The sequence below is a fragment of the Sapajus apella genome, unplaced genomic scaffold, assembly GCF_009761245.1.
Source record: "Sapajus apella isolate SASKATOON/1434 unplaced genomic scaffold, GSC_monkey_1.0 scaffold179, whole genome shotgun sequence".
NCBI classification, from domain to species: Eukaryota; Metazoa; Chordata; class Mammalia; order Primates; family Cebidae; genus Sapajus; species Sapajus apella.
Window position 1 is genome coordinate 927,085 of NW_022437119.1, and position 13,407 is coordinate 940,491.

At 38.9% G+C, this 13,407-nt stretch overlaps 1 protein-coding gene across 9 annotated transcripts in view; it reads right to left on the minus strand.

Annotated features, from left to right (window-relative positions):
- Positions 1 to 13,407, minus strand: part of ATP11C (ATPase phospholipid transporting 11C) — a 217,303-nt gene that overhangs the window by 110,592 nt on the left and 93,304 nt on the right. The gene's annotated exons all lie outside the window — the stretch shown is intronic.

A 13,407-nucleotide genomic window follows, 5' to 3' on the forward strand; every position in this document is an offset into this window, starting at 1 on the left:
CAGCACTTTGTGAAGCCAATGCGAGCGGATCACTTGAGGTCAGGAGTTCAAGAGCAGCCTGGCCAACATGTCAAAACTCTGTCTCTACTAAAAACACAAAAATTAGCCAGGCATGGTGGCCCACACCTGTAATTCCAGTTTCTCAGGAGGCTGAGGCAGGAGAATCACTTCAACCTGGGAGGTGGAGGTTACAGTGAGCTGAGATCACACCACTGCATTCCAGCCTGGGTGACAGAGCAAGACTCCTTCCCCCGCCACACACACAAAAAACTTGAAATGTGGCTTTGGATGTTGCATCATTTGCCCTGTTTCAGCCTGGCCCCCAAAAACAAAACAAAACATTCAAGGGTGAGGAAGAGACCACTCCCTGTTTCAGGATAAAGAATAATTTACAGACTAATACACACGAGAAGACAATATATGTGGAATAAAAATTTGCGGGCTTAGGCCAGACACAGTGCTCAAGCCTTACTGTAATCCCAGCGCTTTAAGGGGCCGAGATGGATAGATCACCTAAGGTCAGGAGTTCAAGGCCTGACTGGCCAACATGGCAAAACCCCATCTCTACTAAAAATACAAAACTTAGCCAGGATTGATGAAGGGCACCTGTATTCCCAGCTACTAGGGAGGCTGAGGCAGGAGAATCGCTTGAACCAGGGAGGAAGGGTTTGCAGTGAGCCGAGATTATGCCACTGCACTCCAGCCTGGGTGACAGAATGAGGCTGTCTCAAAAAAAAAAAAAAAAAAATGCAGGCTTCAAAGCAGAAAAGGAGGGAGAAATAAATGAAACATCATGAAAAGTCACAAAGATTTGGGAAAGGGTCATGTGATAATGCCTTTTAAAAAATGTACAAACTGACTAGATAAAACTCCTTCAGGGTGCTAATTTTGGTACACTAGAGGGTACACTGGTTCTTTCAGGCTTTTAAGATGCCCACGTAAAACACAACAGTAGCAATTTATTTAATGGTAATCTTTAAATGTGAAAAAATGAATGCCTTTTCAAATGGGCCTGTCACCCTAGGGAAACTGTTTACTCCTCTGATAAAACAGAATGAAATCCATGTCCCAGCAACTAAGGTACAATCACAAGTAAAATCACATTAGCATTAACTACCATAAGGGCAATTTTTAACATTAATAAACCTCTTAGAATACAAATCTTACCTGTACACAGGATTTCAGCTATAAAGTGAAAAAACACACACACACAGAAAAAGAGAGAGAAAAAACCATTTGAAATAATTTTTTATTACAGTGGATACATTCAAAATGCATGACTTCACAAAAACAAACACCACTTACACTAAAAGCCAAACCACCCTGAAAACCAAACAATTTTCCACAAAACAAATGTTTTTTACCAAATAGGAAAAACAGTAGTTAGAAGTCCTATTCGAATATATGATTGAAAATAGCAATGGGGTATTTCTAAAGCACACATAGGGGGTATCTAGAACAATTATAAGAATTTACAGCCAACATTAAAAAATGCCTAGGATGCTTTAAACAGAAAAAATGCTTTCAGCTAAATCATGAAACAACACAGTGGTTTGTAGGTTTCTTCATTAAGAAACCTTTGCTTAGTGGAATGCAAGCAGCTTAGTCATGACTAGTATTCAAAAATTAAATGTTCATAAAGATTCAATTCTCCTGATTGCAATGCATTTAACTCCACTTTGCATTATTATAAAAAGCTTATGTGTATGCAACGTGTTAATACATTTCTAAGTCTATTCTTGCTCTACTTTATAAACTCAGATATGATGTGAAACATTCTAAATGCTGCCAAATAGTTATAACTTAAGGGTAGAAAAATGGCAGAAATCAGTGAAATACAGGCAGTCTTCAAAGAATGGAAATTAAAGTGCATTTGTATTTGTTAGTATTATTAATGAGAACAAATTAATGGTGGACTGATAATCTGATTATTTCAGATGGACAGGAATCTGAATGATCTTATTTATATAGTCAGTGTACTTGAGTATTCTATGATGTTCTGCTGACATCTCAGCTTGGTTCCCAGTCATACTAAAAATACAACCGCTCCCTGCATGCTGAGCACAGCTAAACTAAAACAAAACAAAACAAAAACGGAAAGGAAAAGGATAGAGGCTGGGCGCGGTGGCTCACACCTGTAATTCCAGCACTTTGGGAGGCTGGGGCGAGTGGATCACGAGGACAGGAGTTGAAGAACAGCCTGGCCAAGATGGTGAAACCCCATCTCTACTTAAAATACAAAAATTAGCTAGGTATGGTGGCAGGTGCCTGTAATCCCAGCTACTCAGGAGGCTGAGGCAGAGAACTGCTTGAACCCAGGAGGCAGAGGTTGTAGTGACTGGAGATCATGCCACTGCACTCCAGCCTGGGTGACAGAGCAAGACTCTATCTCAAAAAAAAAAAAAAAAAAAAGAAAAGAAAAGAAAAGAAGAAGGGTAGAAAACACAAATGTGTCAAATCAATAGAAAATTGCCTATGATGAGAACGTTATGCTATAAGACTACATGGGGCTTCCTCATAATTCTCAGTGCAACTCTCAAAAGACTCGTGCAACAGAAGAGTTGATAAATGCTTTAGCCAACACATATGTTCAGAAGAAGAAACTTCTTTGGATGTGAGATCAGTCCTTTAGACCACTTCTTCAATCCTAAAAATAGTATATAAGAGAAAAAATGCAGTTCCCCTAATAGTTGCAGGTCTATCTCAGAAAGCAATGTAACAGAATGCTGCTGGACTCAAATTTCATGAATTTAGAATCCAATTCTGTCCAATGTACCTTTGAGTTTCACTTCAATTTTCATACTGTGAAATAACAATGTGATAAAGTACCAAGGAATAAAATATTCCCTGCAAATAAGGGGAAGTTCACTCATGCATTGCAGAAAGTATGAATGACAGCCTTCTAGGCTAGTTAGAATTAAAGAAACAACAACAACAACAATAAAAACAGAAAATAACAAGTATTGGTAAGGATGTGGAGAAATTGGAACTCACATCACTGGTAGGACTGTGAAATGATTCAGCTGCTATGAGAAAGAGTGTGGCAGTTCATTAGAAAGTTAAACATAGAATTATCATATGACCCAGAAATTCTACTCCTAAGCACAGGTCCAAAGGAATTGAAAACAGGTATTCAAACAAAAACTTGTGCATGCATGTTTATAGTAGCACTATTCAAAAGGTGGAAACAGCTGGGCGCGGTGGCTCATGCCTGTAATCCCAGTACTCTGGGAGGCCGGCACAGGAGGATCACCTGAGGTCAAGAGTTGGAGACCAGTATGGACAACATGGTGAAACCTTGTCTCTACTAAAAATACAAAAATTAGCCAGGCATGGTGGCAGATGCCTATAATCCCAGCTACTCAGGAGGCTGAGGCAGGAGAATCGCTTGAACCCAGGAGGCAGAGATTGCAGTGAGCTAAGATCACACCACTGCACTCCAGCCAGGGCAACAGAGTGAGATTCCGTCTCAAAAAACAAAACAAAAAGGTGGAAATAACCCAAATGGCCATAATTGATGAATGGATAAACAAAATGTGGTATATCCATACAATGAAATATTATTCGGCCATTAGAAAGAATGAAGCATTGATATGTTCTACAATGTGAATGAACCTCAAAAACATTATGCCAAGTGAAAGTAGCCAGACACAAAAGATCACATATTGTATAATTCCATTACATGAAATATGCAGAACAGGTTAATCCATAAAAACAGAAACCAGATTGGTAGTTACCAGTAGCTAGGGGAAGGGAACAATGGAGAGTAACTCTTTAATAAGTATGGAGTTTCCTTTTTAGGAGATAAAAATGTTCTGGAACTAGGTACAAGTTGGTGGTTATAAAAAACATAAAGGTACTAAATTCCAATAAATTGTTCACTTTACAACGGTTAATGTTATGTGAATTTCGCATCAATAAAAAAGTAACTCCCTCACCTAATAGCGGGTCACAAGGTAAATCTGTTAACACAATTGATGCGTCCATTCAACCAATATTTATTGAGCTCCTACTATGTGTAAGGCACGGGAGACAGGGTGATGAATAAAAAACAGACACACTCCCTGCCTTCAAGGAGCTTAGAGTATAGGGAGAAGTGAGACCACACATTCATTAAATGCTCATAGAAATCAGCTAAGTGCCAAGTACTCTGAGAGCTAACCTAGCCAGGACAACACAACAACCGTGTGCAACACAAACTTCATCATATTGCTCCTCCAGCCCCCACTTTACGGGTTTCCCAATGATTTTAAACTGAAAATTAAAATCCTTACTCTGACCTGTGAAGTCTTACACACAGTCTGGTCTCTTCCTCCTATTTGCCCAACTTCATTTGCCCTCCTCTTCTCTTTCTCTATTATAATTCACTGGCCTTTTTTCCATTCCAGGTAAGCCTCAGGCACCTTCTTGTCTCTGGGTATTCCACTGTTTCCCTTGACACAGAATAGGCCCACTTCTTTACCTACTGATAATAATCCTTCAGATCTCAACAACCATCACTTTATCATTAACCCTTCTCTGGTGACAATCAAAATGAAGAGAGACCGATAACTTATTCTCCAAAATCTGTGTCTGCTACAGGGTATTTACAATGAGCAAAGCAAAGCATAAGGAAAATCTCAATTCAGTTTCTCAAAAAGCTGTAAAGCCAAGTCTCCTCAAAGTCTCCCCCAAAAGTCTCCTGAAGCATCCCTATCAAAATTTACTAAAAGAAATCCTGTGAGAAGTCCTTGACTTTGCAGAAAGTGCTTTAAGAAAAACAACCTTCTGATTAGTTTCAGTAAAAACAAGGCAGTGATTATGATAAAAAACTTTGTATAGTCTACTATGACACTTTAGTTCATTAAACATAATTTAATGTGACTGGTTATTGTGATGCCTTGTTAACTGATTTTAAACATATTTCAGGCAATTTTCTCCTGAACAGTATTCAGATTCATCATTTCCAGCTGATTAAACAGTTGATTAAAATGATAGTTATAGTTATTTCTATTTTTATAAAAAGTCAGGCATTAGGCCAGAGATATAATCCCCAATGTAATATTGTTTCTGTGAAGAAATCAGATTCAACTTACATTATTATGACTTACAGAAAACTTTCTGTGAACATAACCTGCCATAAAATACAAAGACAACTGTAAAAGGTTTTCAGGAGGGCCTATCAATCCGGCACTAGTGTGCACCATGGAACAGAGGCTGGTCACAAGGCAAACACATTCAAATCAGCCAGCCATGAGCTGTTCTCTAAGTTTACCTCACTTAATAATCACAAACTGGGGCAGGGTATTTTTCACAGCATTTCTCTGCAAGCAGAGCAAGGAGAGAGAAATATCACTAACCTACATAAAGTCCCATATAAAAAAAGACTCTGAAGGGTGGGAGAAGGGTGAGGGATAAAACTACAAATTGGGTTCAGTGTATACTGCTTTGGTGATGGGTGCACCAAAATGCCACAAATCACCACTAAAGAACTTACTCATGTAACCAAATATGACTTGTTCCCCCAAAACCTATGGAAATTTTTTAAAAAATTTCAAGAAAGGCTCTGCCAAAGCTGTCAAAGAACACTGACGTGATACAACATTATCTTTGTGCTTTTTAGAACCTGAAAATTACATTTTAAAGACTAACATCTCAATGATTAACAGATATTATTTATTTATACAGATATTTGACATAACAATTAGTAATGAAGCCCACACAAAGGGTTTACTAATAAATGAGTAAGCAATAGCATATAATCAATGACACTATTTGTTGGGTCATAGTCTCCACAACACTATTGGACAATCAACTCCAAACCGAGATACTCTACTACAATTGGACAACGAGATTTATTCGTTTCAGTAGTTTTCATCAACACACCTGAATTTTTATAAATACAAAATACTAGTTAATGAACTGTGTCTAAACCTTACTAAGATCAAAGAATTGTTTCTACAAAGGGTGAGGGAGAGGAGAGGAGAACTGCAGGTTGAAATGATTGTTGGTACAACGGGTTGAAGAAGAAAGCTATTTGTTGAAATGAAACTCCTGATGAGAATATTAAAATTCAACATTCAAGAGCTGCAGAGCTGTAAAGAAACCTCTCCTTTTATTGATATTCAAAAGACGAGAGAGAATATTCTCCTATCAGCTTTTGCCATCCCTATGCTGAGAATACAGTGAATCTTAGGTAGAAAAACAACTAGAACACCTAAGTGGCATATTTCAATCACAAAAAATTGCAACTTATCAAATTTTCTGGTACCATGTGATAGAAAAGGCAATAAACAATAAAGTTTTAAAAACATTATATATACATACACATATATACACACTGCATCTTGCTCTGGAGCTCATAAACAATGGAATCGAGCAAGGTGATTTTTTTAAGTGATTTCCCTAAGGAAAATTATAATTTCTTCCTCATTCCCCTCCTGGAACTAGGACCTTATCAGATTATAACTCAAAGACAGGCCCATGGCTATCTAGGGCTCTACTTATCTTGCCTTGCGTTGCCCTCCCCAGAGTGCATGAGCAGGTTTTAAATTCCATACATGCCCCCCAAGGGTGCCAATCTTCCTCCTGCCATGCTCCATATAGTAACTCTCCCCCTCTTCTTCCACTCTTTCACATTTTGCCATTGTGAAAAGTCATTAGTTGGCAAGTAGGAGCAGGCTGAGGCAAAGCCAAATCACTTCTCTCCTTTTGCTTGCATTCTACCTCTCACTGACCTCTGAGCTAGGGCTGTACCAGTTCCTGCAATAGGCAAGTTTACAATCTCATGGAGTTCACAGGAAACACAAGTAGGACCTAAGTGAAGGAAGTATATAAGTACATTTGCAGCGCACTGCTAAGTAAATACAGAAGAAGAAAGGAGAAAGAGTTGCTGAAATGTAAAGACTGACTGGGGCTGGGTAGAGTTTGTCTTAAATTTCCATAAGATTAATGTGTCTGAGCCTTGGGTAATTTTGACCTCTTGTGATCTGGAACATGATCAAATTAGTTTGAAAACCTGTTGAATACTTCACATGTGCCAGGCTCCAAAGCTGGAGTTTGCCTACAATGACAAGAGAATTTTATTTTCAGTCGTATACTGTGCTTGGTTTCAGAGCTACTCTAACAAACTTTAATTTCCCTTGCCATTCTAAGTACATTTCCAATAGTAGTCTCCAGCAAGAATGCTCTGCTGTCACCAAATTCATCTCCCACCTCATTTTCTCGCCAAATATCTCAGTTTATTCCCAACTGCTATTCTCTTGGACGGGAACTGTCTGCATGACTCTCCTTGAAAGTAAACTGAAAGTTCAACTAATGCCAAATTCAGCAGCTTAATTAAGAGTCCCTGTAACATATGGAAGGCTGTAGATACATAAAACTGGCAAACCCTTACAAACTGGCTTCCCCTCAAGGTGATCAGCCAGTGATTCCTGAAGCTGTGTCTTATTCTCTTAGGACACAACAAGGCTTCTTCTGCTGCAGTAAGGATAAGTAACACCTAAGTATCTGTTATGCACAGATGAAGTATTCTATAGATGGACAGATGAAAAGACAGATGGATGGAAGAATTACAAATAGATATGGCTCACTCATTTGATACACAGGCCTAGCCACAAAATCAGAATATCCTTTAGAGTCATTTGAAGTCACCAAAGGTCATCAAACTATGTATGACCGGAGATGAAAATATAGTATGATGAAGGCTGGAGTCTCAATGTTTAGCTGTCTCATGAATATCTTCTAATAGGTATATTTTTGATGCTCAAAAATCAGAGGTACTCTGATATTTGCTATTTTAATGGCCTTTTTCACAGAGCATGGCAATTACCAAGTTGTTTCAAAGAGGCTATACAAGGGACAATGAAGAACAGAGAAGCATACTGGCTATATATGTGAGTTCTGGAGCCAGATATCTGGGTTCAAAAATCTGGGTTCTGTTACTTATTATGTGATCTGGGGCAAGTTCCTTAACCATGTGATGTCTCAGTTTTCCCACTAGTCTAAATGGGGGTGATTATATTCATAACAACTTATAAAACAAGTATGAAACAGTGCCTTCATATCATAAACACTGAAAAAATCTTAGTTGTTTTATATGGCACAATGGAATAGTAAATTCCTTTGCTGCCAATAACTAGTTGCTTCTGACACAGACAAAAAAAAAAAAAAAAAACCCAATGTACATGGAAAAAATACAATTCTAATACAAATAGGTAACATATATCTGCAGGGTTATTACACTTAAAATTCAGTGGGCAAGAATGAAATTAACATGAATTTTTTTTTAACTAAAATAAAGACACAGTCTTTGCGAAATTGAAACACAGAGAAAGCTTATAAAATCAAAATGACCATGAATAGTTTTGTAAATGAACTATGCCACACTAACCAGATATCATTTCTTTAATTACCACATGAACAAAAAACAGAATAGTACATTGTGACTTCATTCAAGATTTCAATGAAACATTCAAAATGCTTGGAAAAAGGAAAGAAAAATCAGGTTCAAAAGGTTCTGCAAAGGTTATGATAAATGACTCAGTTTAGGGTTGAATACAAGGCATAGCAGAGAATGGAGGGCTCTGGGTAAGCACTGGGAAGCAGAAATAAACAGCATGTGTAATCAAATTCACCCAACTGTGTCATGCCACGTGGTTCTGCAATACCTGCAATGCAGGAAAGGCCTGGTGCTGAGTAAGAAGAAAGCACATATGCAAGCAAGCAGTAGGAAGAAACCTTCAATACTGCCCTGGTGGCACCCTAACTAAAGAGAAGGTGGTCACACCAGTGAACAGCTCTGAACAAGAAGAGGCCACAGATTTAGAACTGAAAATAGATGGCCTCAGACATCCATCTTCTCCTACCATTCTTTCCAAATCAAATCAATAATCTATGTGCGTAGAGGCCTGTGTTATTTGTAAGATCCCCTATCCCAAAGGCCTATCCCATTTTATTGAAACAAATATTTAAAGAACATGGAATGAGCTAGACACAGTGATAAGTATAATTCCCATGCTAAATTAGGAAGCTTATCTTACCAGAAAGTCAACTTTATCTCAGTTCCCCCTCTTTGAGTCTGTTTCCCCATTCATAAAATGTGGGAGTTGAATAAGAAGATTCTTGTGCTTATTTAATATTCTACAGATTTAACAAAAATTTATCAAGTTAGCACCCTGAAGAAGGAATGTTCAAAATGATAAAATGAGCATAAGCAGGTATTTACTTAAAAGAATGACAGATGATTAAGTGGTTAAGGAGTTGTGAGCAACATTAGGTTTTGGTGGACACACTTATCTGCCTCTCAGTTTCTCTAGTACACCTCACCTCCCCAGGGACTGGACCCAACATTTCCTCCTATCACTGATAAGCCTCAGGCCCAAGGGACCCTCTTTCTTTCCTTAGGGGGCTCATAGCCTCCAGTAAGCTCAAAACAAGCTTCCTGCTAGTGCCCTAGAAATAGCTTGCCTTGCTAGAATGCCAGATCCCTAAGCAGCAGTGGCTCTGTGTTTGATTTAGTGATCAGAGGGCAATGTGGAACAGAAATAAATTAGGAACCCCTCCAGGGATTTGTTTAAAAAAACTAGAGAAACCACCATAAATGTTTCTGCTTTTTCATTAATGCATTTATTAACAATAAGTATTTAAAGAAACTTATTTTTAATATCAGAAGAAGTCAGGGATTTATGAGAGAAAAGTAAAAGTGAATACATGTACGGAGTGAAGCAGTGAGAAAAGTCTGAATATATAGTTCATTTATTCCAATGAGTAGAGAAAATGAAGACCTTGATGTGCTTCATACTAAGTATAAACTACATTAATTAGAGCTTTTAAACATTGAACAATCAAGTCTACATCAATCAAGTTTATACATAAAATACTCTTAAAGCCAACAACACTTTAATTTTTACTGTATTCATCTTTATCAACTATTGTCTTTATTCATAATTCCCTCTATTTAAGGCCCAAAGCTTTCCCAAACAACTGTTCTTGGCAAGAGAACTCTCGCTAATTTTCTGCAATTCTCATTATCCATCATTCTTACAACTAAAACCTTTAAAAGAAATCTTTGGAATCACTATTAAAACATCCTTATGCTTGCCAAATACTGTCGCATTCTTTTTCAATATGTTTGAATAGATTTGTTTTGGGAATAATTATGTTGGAGAAACTGTCAACGTGAGAGGGAAGTTGTACACCACTATAGGGATCGCTCAGATTGTTGTGTGGGGATCTCTGTCACATAAACTTCACTATGGGTCTTCTGGTTTCACTGTGATCATCCAAAAATGTTTGACTTACACATTCATATTTAAAAGAAAAGTTTGTAATACAGGGCCATACATTGCTTGACCCTGAGAAATAGTGCCTCTTGCATGAATCCAGGTAACCTCTGGCTGTTAACCAGTATGTTATATAACAGACTGGAATAAGCTTTGCTAAGTGGCTTCAAATTTATTAATGTCCAGTTGTTTCCAACCTGAACACGAGATTTCCTTCCTAAATAATTTTCACCCAAAAGAATTCTTAAACAGCTGAATTTTAAGAGTTTGTGATATCAGTGGCTATAAATCTCAGTAATGATCCTCTGGATTCCAGTTTAGAGAACTGGAATATATCTGATAACCAGGAATAAAAAGCTAATCAAAAGCTGGCTTTGTAAATGTTAAAGTAAGGTTAGGTTAGCAATTGTCCACAGCATAAGTATGCAATCCGCTGTGTAACTCGGTTAGGTTTACAAAAGTAAAGGTTTACTTTGCTTTTGCTGCTCTTTTTTCTTTTTAAAAATAAATTGATAGATTAATAAAAACTCAACCACCCAGTTGCTATAGGGAAAGCAGGATTTGGGCTCTAATGGTGACCATAAAATACTATGAAGAAATGCTTTCATTCACTCCTAGGAATACATTTAAAATTTAAAAGAAACATAAACACAGATCATAAGGATTTTGGCTACATTTCTAAAATAGTATGTTCATTGTTATAGTTTGTATTTTGCATGAAACAGATTGATATTAGTTAGAATAAACGTTAAGATTTGGGGTAGGAAGCCTATAACCTAGAACTCTAATCAGGTTCAGACCCAGACAGCATCTGCAAAGGGAAACAGTTGGTGGAAGCAACTGACAGATGACTCCTGTGGCACTCTGCACTGCTTACATGGCATTTACTGAAAATGTCTGTATCCGAAATGGAATGGAATGGAATGGAATGGGGAAGGGGAAGGGGAAGGGGAAGGGGAAGGGGAAGGGGAAGGGGAAGGGGAAGGGGAAGGGAAGACAGATGTGGGACCCAAAGGCCAATTATATCTACCCATGACTCTCATCCAATTGCCCAACTTCATCCACTTACTGCTCTGGGCTTCCTTCTTCCACCCCACATACATGACCTAATTATTCCCCTTCCGTCTCTCTCCCCCAATCCATTGATTAAACTAAGTCCTGGGCCAGGCTCAGAGGCTCACACCTGTAATCCCAACACTTTGGGATGCCCAGACAGGCGGATCACTTGAGCTCAGGAGTTTGAGAAAAGCCTGGGCAACATGGTAAAACTGTGTCTCTACAAATACAAAACATTTAACTGGGTATGGCAGGTGGTGTGCGCACCTGTAGTCCAAGACACTCAGGAGATTGAGGCAGGAGGACCAGTTGATCCTGGGAGGCAGAGATTTCAGTGAGTCAAGATTTGCCACTGTACTCCAGCCTGGGCAACAAAATGAGACCCTTTCTCATAAACAAACAAACAAGCTAGCTATGTCTTGTATGTCTGGGTGCAGTGGCTCACACCTGTAATCCCAGCTCTTTGGGGGGCTGAGGTGGGAAGGTTGCTTAAGCCCAGAAGTTCAAGACCAGATGGGCAATAGACTGAGACCTCACCTCTACAAAAAAAAAAAAAAATCAAAAAATTAGCTGCATGTGTTGGTTCATGCCTGTACTCCCAGTTATTCCAGAGGCTGAGCGAGGGGATGATCATTTGAGCACAGGAGGTTGAGGTTGCAGTGAGTCGTGATTGTGTCACCGTACTCTAGGTTGGAAAACAGAGCAAGATCCTGTCTCAAAAACAACCACCAAAAAATACTATGTCCTATAGAACCTGCCATCCTTATTAATCAAACTCTCTACATCCTTAACATCAGAAACTCTACCTTACAACCACCCACATTACTGGAAACTTGGCTCTCTTCTTAAAATTCTTCCCTCTGTGAATCTCGTATTTATATAACTCAGAGGGGTCAAGAGGCAAGCTTCCTTTTGCCTCCCTTGCTTATAGACTCCATTAACCCATACTCATGGCATCATTCCATTAGTTTGAAATCATCTGGAGATACCAGTTTTTACCCATCCTCATCATGGTCATCTATCCATCTCCTTGGATATCTGCCTTCGCTCATTTGGGCCACTAGTGGACTCTCCATCTCATCTCCTGTCATCATCTGATGAAATCTGAACACACCATCTCATAGTTCTCAGACCTCTTATCTGTAGTGACCTTTACCATCCCTTATAATCACCATCAAACACCAGTCTCTGGTCAGTTATTGCCCACTAGCTGAAGACTTTGAAATCTGGCTTTCAAACTTGTTCTCTATGCCAACACCTGCCATGATACTTGAAAATTCCATAATCCACATGCAACAACCACCCCAATCCAGAAACCTAGATTGCTGACTCCCAAAACTCCTTTGCTTTAAGGATCTTCCCCTCTACTCTTTTTTACCCACCTCCTCTATAGTGAGAGAGTAGGATGTTATCATCTACTGCTTCATCCCTAACACATGATAATAGCCCTCTCTCATTTTTCAGCTCCGTAACTTCCACTACATAGCTAAGACCTCTACTTTGTTTTTTGTTTTTTGGTTTTTTTAAGAGACGGGAGTCTCACTATGTTGCCCAGGTTACAGTGCAGTAGCTATTCACAGCCATAATCATAGTGCACTGAAGCCTTCAACACCCGGGCTCAAGTGATTGTCCCACTTCAGCCTACCAAGGAGCTGGGTGGACAAGCATGCAGCACCGCACCCAGCTAAAGACCACTACTCTTTTGACCCTAGCCTCATTTTCTCAAAGCCCTTACTAGTCCTTACCTGTACTTTCTTTGTGATGTCTGAACACCATATTCACTCGTGAGACCTATTCTCTCAACAGCCCTCTCAATTCCTTCCCAACCTGACTTTTTGCCATAAATGACCTACCTACAAAGTCCTAAAGCCAGGACCAATCTCGCAAACTGCTTTCTTCATTCCTGCATGTAGGAAGCTGAGAAAAATTTTGGTAAAACCACAGATAAAAAATTAATGTCATTACAAATTCTTCAGTGCTACTCCACAAACCTCCACTTGTCTTCCTTCCTCTGACTCTCCACTTACCCTAAATGCTCATTTCAAAGCTTTATGACTCTCTAGTCCCCTATCACAATCCTCTCCATATG